General features: G+C 38.7%; 1 non-coding gene across 1 annotated transcript; it reads left to right on the top strand.

The window, feature by feature from the left end:
* The first annotated feature begins 9,126 nt into the window (after positions 1-9,126).
* LOC126019507 (U1 spliceosomal RNA) lies at positions 9,127-9,286 on the top strand. Its single transcript, XR_007499186.1, has one exon. It is a non-coding gene; the product is annotated as a U1 spliceosomal RNA (small nuclear RNA).
* Positions 9,287-12,119: the final 2,833 nt, after the last annotated feature.

The raw sequence follows: 12,119 nt of genomic DNA, 5'->3' as shown, positions 1-12,119 counted from the left end.
TATAATGTTATAATATTGTTGTTGTAATGACAGTCATGATAATGATAAAATAATAATAAAAGATGGCATTTTTGGGAATATAATTGTCAATTTAGTATCCTAAAAATGGATAAATTAGAGATAGTGCAGATGTTAAGGCACTTACTTTGTATGTGTCTGACCCCAGTTTGATCTCCAGCACCAAATATGGTCTCAAAGCACCTCCAGAAGTGATTCCTTGATCACAGAGACAAAAGTAAGTCATGAACCCTGCTGGGTGTGACCCCAAAATAAAGTAAAAAAAAAGAAAGAAAGAAAGAAAGAAAGAGAAAGAATAGAATGTTCATTCTGCCTTTTCTATATAAACATTCAGAAGCTTCCAGATGAAAGATGAGGCAGAGTATCTCTAAAAGTATTCTAAAGCATACCAAACAAAAAGAACTGCTTTAATCAGAATGTCATAAAACGTTGGATCATAAGACATGTGATGGGACATCAACTACTATAAGTAACTAGAAAGTCCCCTGATAAACAAACTCTCACCCAGATTGATGGCAGAAACACAGTATCCAGGTAACATCTAGTCCTTGGAGTCAACTGTCCATGTGCAAAATATGCAGCAGACCATGAGGCTGCAATTTCACAGTCCATAGTGTGAGAAATGGCAACTATTGTGCCCACAGTCTCCTACTAATAAACAACAATGAAAAGCAACAGTCCTGTACATTAGAAGAGGTTAAAAGACATACAAAAGCAGACACATGAAGACTTGGGAATAAACCTTGAATGACAAACATGTTTGAAATCATTGGAGAATTGCCAGTGTAAAAGCTGAGATATAGGAGTCAGTCTATTTTCCTGCAGTAATTTTTCAGGCTCTGAATGCAGACAGTCTCACTGCAACAACTAAACTCTGCTCCTAGAGTGTGACAGCCACCATGACAATTAAGAAATGAATAGGTACTGGTGCTTCCAATAATACTTTATTGACAACAATGGTGGCAGGACCTGGCCTAAAGGGCTAGTATAGTGAGTATAGTATTTGCCTTGCAGCAGATAGCCCCGGTTTCATCTCCAGAACCCCATTTAATCCCCAAGCTCTTTCAGGAGTGATTCCTGAATACAGAGCCAAGAAAATGTCCTTAGCATTGTTGGGTATGTCCTAAAAGACAAAGACATTGAAAATGGCAACAGGACCATGTCTGGTTAGATCATGGTTACTTTGGTGTAAATGAATTAGGGTTGGTATAGAACATAAAAAGAAATTCTAGGGGTGAGCAATTGACTAGCTCTTCTCTACCTGAGTGGTTATTTATCATAAAAGTCTACATTACTACAATTAGCTATATTATTTTTACTGTGATTTTCAGTATGTGTTGACTTTTTAAGGTAAAGTCAAATTATTTATGTTATAAACCCCCCCCCTTTAAATTAAAAGTGACAACTGCCTTCCTTTTGTACAATGCTCTTTTTTTCAAAAATAACTTAGTCATGTAATGGCAGCACATGTGGGAATCTGGGCTGTGAGGAGTGAGACTTTTATTCTGGTCTTACTATAGCCAGAGGGATGATAAATGTAAAGAGAAGGCCATGTATCTGGGTGTTTGGCCAACACCTGTTCAAAGATCATAGAGACATTTCTCTTTTTTTATTTTGTCTTTTTTCGGGGGTCACACCCAGCAGCACTCAGGGGTTACTTCTGGCTCTATGCTCAGAAATCACTCCTGGCAGGCTTGGGGGATCATATAGGATGCCAGGAATCAAACTCAGATCCATCCTGGGTAGGTCACATGCAAGGCAAATGCCCTACCACTGCGCTATCTCTCTAGCCCCAATAGAGACATCTCTTATTGGAAGCAGTAGAATCTAACTTGTCTGTCTTTCTCAACAAGTGGGTAGACTGCACGTAATCAACTGAAGACCTTAAAAGAAAGACAACAAGGCCTCCCCTAACTTCCTCTCCGACTCTTCTCCAGGAAGAGGTAATTTTGCCTGTGGATAGCATTTACACTTGTCCCCACAACAACCAGAATTCCACTGGATCTTGAGCCACCACTTCACTTTGTGTGTTTCAGTATCATGTATTTTGCTCTGTGTACCTGGATCCCAACTCATACATTATTGAGGTAACCCAGAGCACACAAGTCCCTCTATGAGCTGGTAACTTTATTGCTAAAAATGAGACCATAATTAAACAAAGAAAGGTCTTTGTTATCCAGTGTATTAGAAAACATCCTGAACAGAAGAGAAGACTTCCCAAAAGAAAGACATTGCCATGCCTCCCAGTCCTCATACACATACAAACACATGGGAGGGGTGCCCTAGGGATGAGTAGCCCCCTTAGGCCATGCAGATGGAAACCATATGTTTGGGGCTGTATTGGTGCAGGAGGAAGGAGCCTGGGTCCCCTATGTCATCACTCAGTTCTCACACCTGCTCATGAGAGAAAAACTGCTGGGTTGAGCCAGAAAATCACGATGGTTCAACTTAATAAATATAATCTCAACTTTCACCTTTATAATCGGGCACGGAAGGATGGATTCATGAGCTCAGATGTTTTACTTGGGCCAGTGCCTAGAACATCAACTTTGCTATCCCACTCCACATGACATCCTCCAGACCTGTGGTCCCAGCAGGGCTCCAGGCAGTGGTGGTGGCCAAAGCTTCAGTTAATGCTCTCTCTACTTTAACTCCACGAAAAGGGAAGCTTGTAGGACATCCAACACAAGTTCTAGTCTTGGCTCTCAATGGCCATATATCAACTGCAAGCAACTCCTAACTTGGGGAGCTGTGGTTAAGATTGCCTGTTTTAGCAAATGAAAACTCAGAATGCCCAGGAAAATTTCCACTTCACACACACAAATGAATTTTTGTTAAGACAACAATATTGCTAAAGTAGACAAAAAATATTTTCATGTGATTTTTTTGGGAGAGAACTGTATGTTGTTTGCCTAAAACATAAACTTGGGGAATCTATATCTTGTCAGACTATCCTAATGGGGCTCATCACACTCCAACACTCAACTTGAGAGGGTGATAGAAACCATGATTCATGAAATGAAATTGTAGGTCAGCCTCACTGAAAACAGTAAAATGACTGTCTGGAGGGAAACACATACCCTCTCTCTCTCTCTCTCTCTCTCTCTCTCTCTCTCTCTCTCTTTCTCTCTAAGCATCTTATTTTTAAAATATACAATTTATAGCAACCATATGCTACCTATCAGAAACATAGATTTGGGGAGACAGAAGAAGCTGAGCCTACAGGAGTTGAAATAGGCAGGAAAAAAATTCCTACTTGTGTATAAGGTGGTTGTAACCCAACCCTACGAATGTTTGTGACAGAAAAATCCTATTTCTTTTCCTCCTTCATTGAATTGCTGGATGAAACCCCCAATAAGACATAAAGGAAATCACAGTATTGAGTAGAAAGACTCAGAGAGAATATAATTATATGATAGGTGTGTGTGCTGTAAGCTTGCACATATCTATCTCTTTCTTAAAAATAGATGGCATAAAGAAAATCTCTGATTTCATTGAAAACAATAATTATGTCAGTTATACTAAGAAAAGGATTATAATACTCAGATTTTGGAATACTTGGCAATTCAAAACCAAGTGTTCTACATATTTATTGCAAACTAGAATATTGGATGTGATTTGGAGCAATGTGCATATATTTACACACAAATATATATATTTTTCCTTTTTCACTTCTTCCTGGTATTAGCTTATAATCCACTTGTATCCAGCAAAAATATACTGTGCAGACATGATAGGAATTAACAATATTATGTGAGTTTCAATGGGCTTAAAGTAGACATATCTTTGGATTGCAGGATTCCAATCCTTTGATTTTACATACCTGACAACTTCATCAAGGTACTTTACTCAAGCAAACTCTACAATTAAATATAAACTAAAGAAATATAGTAGTGATATTATTGCAAATATACATCAGGTACACAATTAATTTCCTCCCTTTACAAATTCTACACACTGCCTAAGCAGAGCATCCTTTCTATTGTCCTTTGTGCAAACTCAGAGTTTGTGGGGAAGAACCAGATTCAGATTTTTAGGAAGCATGGCATTCCAAATACAACAAAGGAGTTTAACATATGACAACTGTAATTTTTTTACTTTAAACAGAAACTTGTATAAAATCCATTTCTGAAGCTACCTGCATTGAATAAGGAACTTAGCATCTGCCCACTCATTCATCCATTCACCTATCCATTCATCCTTCCATCTATCCATCATCCATTCATCCATCCACCCATCCATCCAACTATCTTGATAACAGACTTATTTCATGCTAGGAACTAAATATTGAAGATGCAGAGGAAATAGAGCTCATAGACCACTAGGGATGTTCTCTTGCCACAATTCATAATGTATTTACTCTATTTGGGTAAAAATATGGAGAGACATTCATTGTAGTGATATAGGCTGAAAGTGCACACTCTTGTGCAGCACAACTTTAGGGGAGTCCAAAATGAATTTTTTTTTTTGGTTTTTGGGTTACACCTGGCAGCAGTCAGAGGTTACTCCTGGCTCTACACTCAGAAATAGCTCCAGCAGGCTCAGGGGACCATATGGAGTGTTGGGATTCAAACAACTGTCCTTCTGCATGCAAGGCAAATGCCCTAACTCCATGCAATCTCTCCGGCCCCCAAAATGAATATTTTAAGCTCTAATACTTGTATATTTGCTTTTTGTCAATGCATACTACATATATAAATTCTTCATTTCTATTTCCTTGTAAAATTGCTTTTTGAATAAACTAATATAGAGGAAAAGTCAAATGTAAATAAAATAGAAGTGGCTATCCCTGGGCTGGAGTGTAAGTTTCTGGATAATTCTATATACTCAGAAAAGAGGCTTGCCTGCCCAAATTCCTTCTGGATTATCTTCCTGGGCCAGAAATTCCTTTTATTTAAGATAAAAACAATTAAAAAAAAACTTTGGCATATATCACAAAATAAGATTTAATAATAGTCACTGTTTCTGAATTATGAAAGAGCAAAAGGGTGGTATATGGGAGGTTTTTATAATATTTGTGGGGCACCCATGGGAATATAAAACAGGCCTACAAAGAAGTTAAAGGGCAGGAAGTGGTGAACGGGACTATTCTGAACCTTTTGAAACACCTCCACTCAGGTTTTTTTAAAATTAATTTTTATTGTGGCCAAAGTGAATTACAATTATTTCACAGTAATATTCAAGGTTCATAGTGACAATAAATTAAGGACATTCCTACCACTAGTGATGTCCTCCCTCCACCCCTGTTCCCAGTATGCATCCCATATCTTCCTCCTTTACCCCCCAGAATACTAGTGTAACTGGTCCCCTCTTGTAGAGCTTGCTGTGGATTAGGTATAGATTCTGTTGTCATTAACTTTGGGTTTGATGTTCAGGTCTGATCATTTTTTATTTCCACTAAATTTTTCATGCGGTGTCTAGACCTGGTACCATTCATCCCCCCCCCCTCAGTTTATGAGGCTGAACAAGATGATTCAATCAATGTAGTTCTGTTGGAGATATAGAAAAAGGAAATGGAAAAAAAGAAGGAAAGAAAAAAACAAAGAAACTCGGAGAGGTCCTACTAGGTGTTGTAGATATCAATTTAGAAGCAGGAAGGAAAAAGGAGGAAAACAGTAACAAGACAAAAAAAACCAACAAAAAACAACTAAGCAATAACAAAAAATACAAAAAACACAAACAAAAAAAAAACCCCAACAAACCTAAGCTGGTGACTACAGAAAAAGACCCCCCCCAAAAAAGAAAAGAAAAGGCTCAACCAGCAACTACATAAAAAGATTTGTGCTTCTTCTTCTTCTTCTTTTCTTCTTCTTCTTTTCTTCTTCTTCTTCTTCTTCTTCTTCTTCTTCTTCTTCTTCTTCTTCTTCTTCTTCTTCTTCTTCTTCTTCTTCTTCTTCTTTCTTCTTCTTCTTCTTCTTCCTCCTTTTTCTTCCTTCTTCTTTCTTCTTCCTTCTCTTTCTCCTTTTCTTCTTCCTTCTTCTCTTTCTCCTTCTTCCTTATTTTTCTACTTCTTCTTTTCTTCTTCCTTCTTCTCCTTCTTCTTCTTCCTCCCCCTTCTTCCTTCTTCTCCTCCTCCTCCTTCTTCTTTCTTCATCTTTCTCCTTCCTTCTTCTCCTTCTTCCTTATTTTTCTTCTTTTTTCTTCTTTTCTTCTTCTTCCTCCTCCTTCTTTTCTTCTTCCTTCTCCTTCTCCTTTTTCTCCTCTTTCTTCTTCTTCCTCCTCTTTCTTCTTCCTTCTTCTCCCTTCTCCTCCTCCTTCTCTTCCTCTCCTTCTTTTCTTCTTCTTCCTCCTCCTTTTTTCTTCTTCCTTCTTCTCCTCCTCCTTCTTTTCTTCTTCTTCTTCTTCTTCTTCTTCTTCCTTCTCCTTTTCCTTCTTCCTTCTTCTTCTTCTTCTTCTTCTTCTTCTTCTTCTTCTTCTTCTTCTTCTTCTTCTTCTTCTTCTTCCTTCTCCTTCTCCTTCTCCTCCTCCTTCTATTCTTCTTCTTTTCTTCTTTTTCCTCCTCCTTCTTTCTTCCTTCTTCTTCTCCTTCTCCTCCTTCTTTTCTTCTCCTTTTCTTCTTCTTCTTCTTCCTTCTTCTCCTTCTTCACCTTGTCCTTCTCATCCTTCTCCTTCTCCTTCTTCTTCTCCTTCTCCTTCTTCTTCTTCTTCTTTCTTCTTTCTTCTTTTGCAAAGGCATAGAAAGTATTGGGGAAGTTGGAAAAGGAATGCCCTAGGCCTAAGAGATTTCAGGTTTATCCATCCTTGAAACATACTGTCATGAGAACCACTACAGGCTTTGTACATGCTCTTTTTCTCTCCCCCAAGGTCTTTTTGCAGTGACAGGCATCTTTCTACTCAGTTTGGGATGATATAAACAGACCTCTCTAACTCAATATTTTGGTATTTACACAGGTCATAGGACAAAGCCTAGGAATAGATTTTTTTTTTATAGTTCTAGAAGTTCTGTTCCATCACTGTTGTTGTAGTCAGACTTTTATAATTGGTAATCTCGATTTTTGCTCAGAGCCTAGGGCAAATCCTGGATTAGAGTTTTGAATTATGATTCCATAAGTTCTATTCTGTCACAGTGGTCACAGTCAGACCTCTGGGATTGAAGATCCTGGTGTTTGTACAGATCCTAGGCCAAAGCCTAGGCTAGGGTTGTTTTTATTAGTTCCAGGGTAAGTACTGCCCAGTTTTGGCTGTCAATGTCAGTCTGCAGTAGTTGGTAGTATTGGTCTTTGCATAGATCAAAGGGTGACGTGTCTTCTAGTTTTATCTTATCATTGGGACATTCTGCTCCTGGATCAAGTTATTGTTGTTTCCTCTTTGTCAGGATGTCATATCAAAACTGGCAAATAGAGAGGTAGTGGAAATTTCCCAGGGGGAGTTTGGTTCCTGGTGCTGTTTCGGGGAGCAATGTTGGTTCTATGTCTGAGGTCTAGGTCTCAGGCTTAAATGGTCGCTGCTAGGTCACATGGCATCTAAATTTGGTCCACATGACACATGTTCAGGGTGGGAGGCGCCCTTGTATTATAAAATGTATGGGTTCTTATTTATAGTAGATAAGAGCTTGTTCTATACATTAAAATTCCCCCCCTTTTCTAGTATGCCTTTGCAAAAAGAAATGGTGCCGTATTATATTACTGGTGCATTAGGGGTAAGAATGTCAGGCTACAGGGGTCGGAGAGATAGCATGGAGGTATGGTGCTTGTCTTGCAAGCAGAAGGATGGTGGCTCGAATCCCAGCATCCCACATGATTCCCCAAGCCCGCCAGGAGAGATCCCCAAGTGCAGAACCAGGAGCAACCCTCGAACGCTACTGGTTGTGAGCCAAAAAAAAGGGGGGGGGGAGAATGTTGGGTTACAGAATCTTTGTGCTCTGATTTTGACCTGAGCTTTCATATCAGGCAAGACTTTTTTGTGTGTGCTTTCATATCAGGAAGAGCCAAAACAGGTGAAGTTAGAGAGAGAGAAAAAAATCTATGAATATATACTGAAAGAAATAAGTAGACATGAAATTAAAAAAGGAATTAAATAAAGGGAGGTGTTTAAGGGGAAACCTTACATTTGGGAATATATAGACTAGGAGAAATTGTTATAGAGGTATTAATCATATAAAGGGAATAAAGAGTTTCCCATTATGTCTTTTGAGATATTCTTGTGCGGGGTGAAATCTGTGGCACGCTTTCTTCACACTTCGTGGTACCTCCACCCAGTTTTGAGGATGCTGTATAAGGTAGCAGCACTTTGTGCATTGCCCTAAAATCAGTGATTCTTAGAGCAATAAAAGGACACTAGAACATTCTTGATTTTTGACAGAAAGGAAAGTGCTTTAAAGACAAACATCATATGATTTCATGCATACATGGAGATAAAATAAAAACAGATTTCAAGAGCAAAATAGTAGTTCCCTTCCAGAAAAGAAGAGCAAAAGGATGGCTAAATTGGATAAAAAGGGTTTATGGTATGGTAAGGGATGGAAGCTAAACTTCTAGTGAGAAGAGCAATGTCATAAATACAAACAAGTGCTGAGAAGGGGAGGGGGAATTCATTCAGTGGTACTGACACAACTCACATTGTACATTTGAAGACTTACATACTCAGAGCTGTTGAGTAACTTGTTCAAAGTTACTCAGCCAAAGATCTATGGGTGCAAATTAAAGCTCCTAATAACCTTTATTTTGTTATGCTCTGGGGGTTATAGAAAGAAAAAAAATGTACACACATTTTAAAAATACAAATAAGATGTTACTTTCTGGTCTTCCTTCAGTGAACCCTGTTGTGCTAACTTTTTTTTTTTTTTTTTGGTTTTTCAGGCCACACCTGTTAGATGCTCAGGGGCTACTCCTGGCTATGCGCTCAGAAATCGCCCCTGGCTTGGGGGAACCATATGGGACGCCGGGGGATCGTGCAAGGCAAACACCTTACCTCTAGCGCCACCTCGCCGGCCCCTATTGTTGTGCTAACTTTTTAATGTTTTGTTTGTTTCGTTTTGTTTTCAAAAGCTTTTACCAGACTCATAAAAAAAAATAATGGGCTAGGTAGACCATATAAATTTAGAATCTGTTTGGATTTCCTTTCTACTTTTCTTTTTTTTTTATTTCCCTTTTAAAAATGTAATTAGAGATACTTACCTGGCAGGGGAGATACCATGATCATGAAGGTGGTTTCCCCAGGGCAAGGATCACCCATTGCACTTCATGTGTACTGACCCATTTCTGGGTGTGTTGACCGATTTCCCCAAATGTGGGAAACTTGACTGCATAATTTGTGATAGTGGGGTTTAAATAAAAAAAATGTAACTAGAGGAGCCAGAGAAATAGCACAGTGGTAAGGTGTTTGCCTTGCAAGCAGGTGGCTAAAACCCGACATCCAATATGGTCCACCGAACCTGCCAGGAGCGATTTCTGAGCACAGTCAGGAATAGGAATAACCCCTGAGCACCAAAACAAAACAAAACAAAACAAAATGTAAGTAGATTTGTGCTAAGAATCTGCCTATATGTTCATCTCAGAAGCACCGTATTTGGGGATTTCAGCTCCAGAACCTCAGACTCTCCAAATAGACACTGAATCAGCTCTACAGAGTGGCATTTAGATATCTTCCCTTTTTTTCTGGTCAACAATAATGCAATGATTATCCTCATATATCCCCTTTCCATCTTTGCCTTCACAGATTTCACTTCACACTTTGAGCCTACTAAATCATATGATCACTTTTAATCTTAATTTTTTATGTAATACAATCAAAAAGCCAGAGCCAGAAATAACTCAAAGGGATGTTTCTCAAGGAAATTAATCAAAGTGAAATCCAAACAGGAAAAAAGCAATTGCAAAGTAGCACTTACCTAATACTTTAAAATCTGTGACAGACCTCCAGTACTGCCAAATAAACCATCTGAATCAGTCTCAGTGACAAAGATTCCTTCTGAATCCTGGGTTCCAAAATAAGATAGATGGTCAAAGCATGTTGAGTTTCAGAAGGGTGATTTTCTGGTACATTTCATGTCACTCCTCCCTTCTGTGTCAGTACATTTAGTAACAAGAGTCCTTGTATTCTGAGAGGATATTATGAAGTCTATAGGTAGAAATAGAATAGGTTACTCTGGTAGCATATGTGTCTAGGTATGAGTAGGAATGTGTATATATGTGGATGTGTATATGTATGTGTTCTGTAAGTGTATATATTTATATGTGTGTATCTACACAATTCCGCTGTCTCAAAGTCTCATTTCTTTAAACTCCAATAGATTTTCCAAAACCAAGCTACATTATCAAGACTATATTACCATGTTGGCACCACTCATTTAAGAATAATAAAGCAGAACTACAGCAACCGTACAAAGATTAAGGCACTTGCTTTGCATGTAGCCAACTCAGGTTCAATTCCCACAGCCTCAGAAAGTCCCCTATGCTTATCAGAATTAATTCCTGAGCAGAGAGCCCTGAGTAAAGAGTATATTGCCCAAAATTATAATAGAGCAACTGAGACTAGGAGATGACTCAAAGGACTAAAGCACATGCTTTGAGTTCAATATGCCCCCTCACTCCCGCCCCCTGTTCAATCACTAGTATCACATAATCCCTTTAGTAGCATCCAGTATAGCACTCAGGAACTACACTGAGAGTGACCCCCAACAAAACAAATACAAATAAACCATAAAACTTGGCCTAATGGGAATTACTGTTTTTATTTGTGTTATTTTCACTGGTATGTTTAGTGGATTAAAAAAATACTTATTATTCTTTTGTTAAATCTCACTTTAGCTGTGCTTGGTCCATTCTCTGTCTTTGAAGGTCTGTGATTAATTCTGATTTAACTCATAAACTTTATTGCTCTTTGTACCCTGAAATGCTTCTTGCACTTGTCACTGTGGGGTGCTCTGGGAGCTTGTTGGAATGCTGCATTTCTGTGACCCTGCCACAGTCACACAACACCAAAACCTACATTTCAAAATGTCCCTGAGATGCCCATTCGAAGCACTGCTGAAACCTCTCCTCCATTCATCCACGACAGAACATTGATTTTAAAGAATAACAAAAAGAAGAAATTCACAGACAAGAGCTGTTCTAACCTGAATTGACAAAGAAGGCAGGAGGAAGAGAGGGAGGCAAGGGAAGGAAAGAGAAGGACAGAAAGAAAGGGCTATTCAGCAGCACAGATCTTGTTTCAGAAAACACTGACAATGTCCTTTGACTATTCTCCATGTAAACACTAATGTTTCCTATTTCTTAAGGAAAGAGGCTCAAAGCCAGAACACCATATATTTTGTATAGGTGAAGTAGTAATCCTCCGCAGAACCCCCAGTGTCTAATGAAAGCCTTTTAAGTAAATCTCACAAAGCTCTAATCTCACGGAGCCTCCCATGTTGTTCTCTTCTGTTCTTATTTAATTTTTAATAAGAACAATTCCACGCAGCTCGAAAGCGCCGCTCAATTAAGAAATATTCCTACCAGGCATCTTTGAAATCTTGAAGCAGCCTCCGCCTCCTGCTTCTTGATGACCCTCAATTTGGTTGTGTTGAGTGGTTTCGGGGGGCGGGGGGAAAGAGGCTTATTTTTTAATTGCCAGCTCAATTTCACACTAGTCTCCATGAGATGGCAAGATGGATTTTCAAAGACAGAAATGTAACTCGGGTGTCTGCTCTTCGAAGGCGGGATATCTTAGTATTGTATTCTGAAATTTCAAGTGGCATCTTTGATCTGCTTCCTTAGGCATTCGATGTCCTTGAAGTTACATCGAGGTCATGAGAAATCATTTTAAAAGAAACATTTCTTTTTTTCCCCTGATTCCCAGAACTCCAATCACAAGTATCTTAAAGTAACCTGAACTTCACTCCCTTGTAATGTTATATAGTTATTAGCAGAATTATTGCCTAGTTGTTCATAGTAAAATTTACTTTGTATTGCTACCTTTCTAAAGACCAGTTATTAGAGAATCAAACTGGCCACTAACATTATCTATATGCTCCTATTTGCCTGCCGAAAAAGTCATTACTGATGTGTCTGACTAGATTGCAATACACTTGCAGTGCATGTACCCATGTATAGCACAGCAATGGCTGGTCCTTATTTCAATTTCCATAAAAAAGATAATATATAATGTATACAATTATGCAC

This window comes from Suncus etruscus, chromosome 9 (assembly GCF_024139225.1).
Source record: "Suncus etruscus isolate mSunEtr1 chromosome 9, mSunEtr1.pri.cur, whole genome shotgun sequence".
Lineage (NCBI taxonomy): Eukaryota > Metazoa > Chordata > Mammalia > Eulipotyphla > Soricidae > Suncus > Suncus etruscus.
This window is presented reverse-complemented; position numbering and strand designations above follow the sequence as displayed.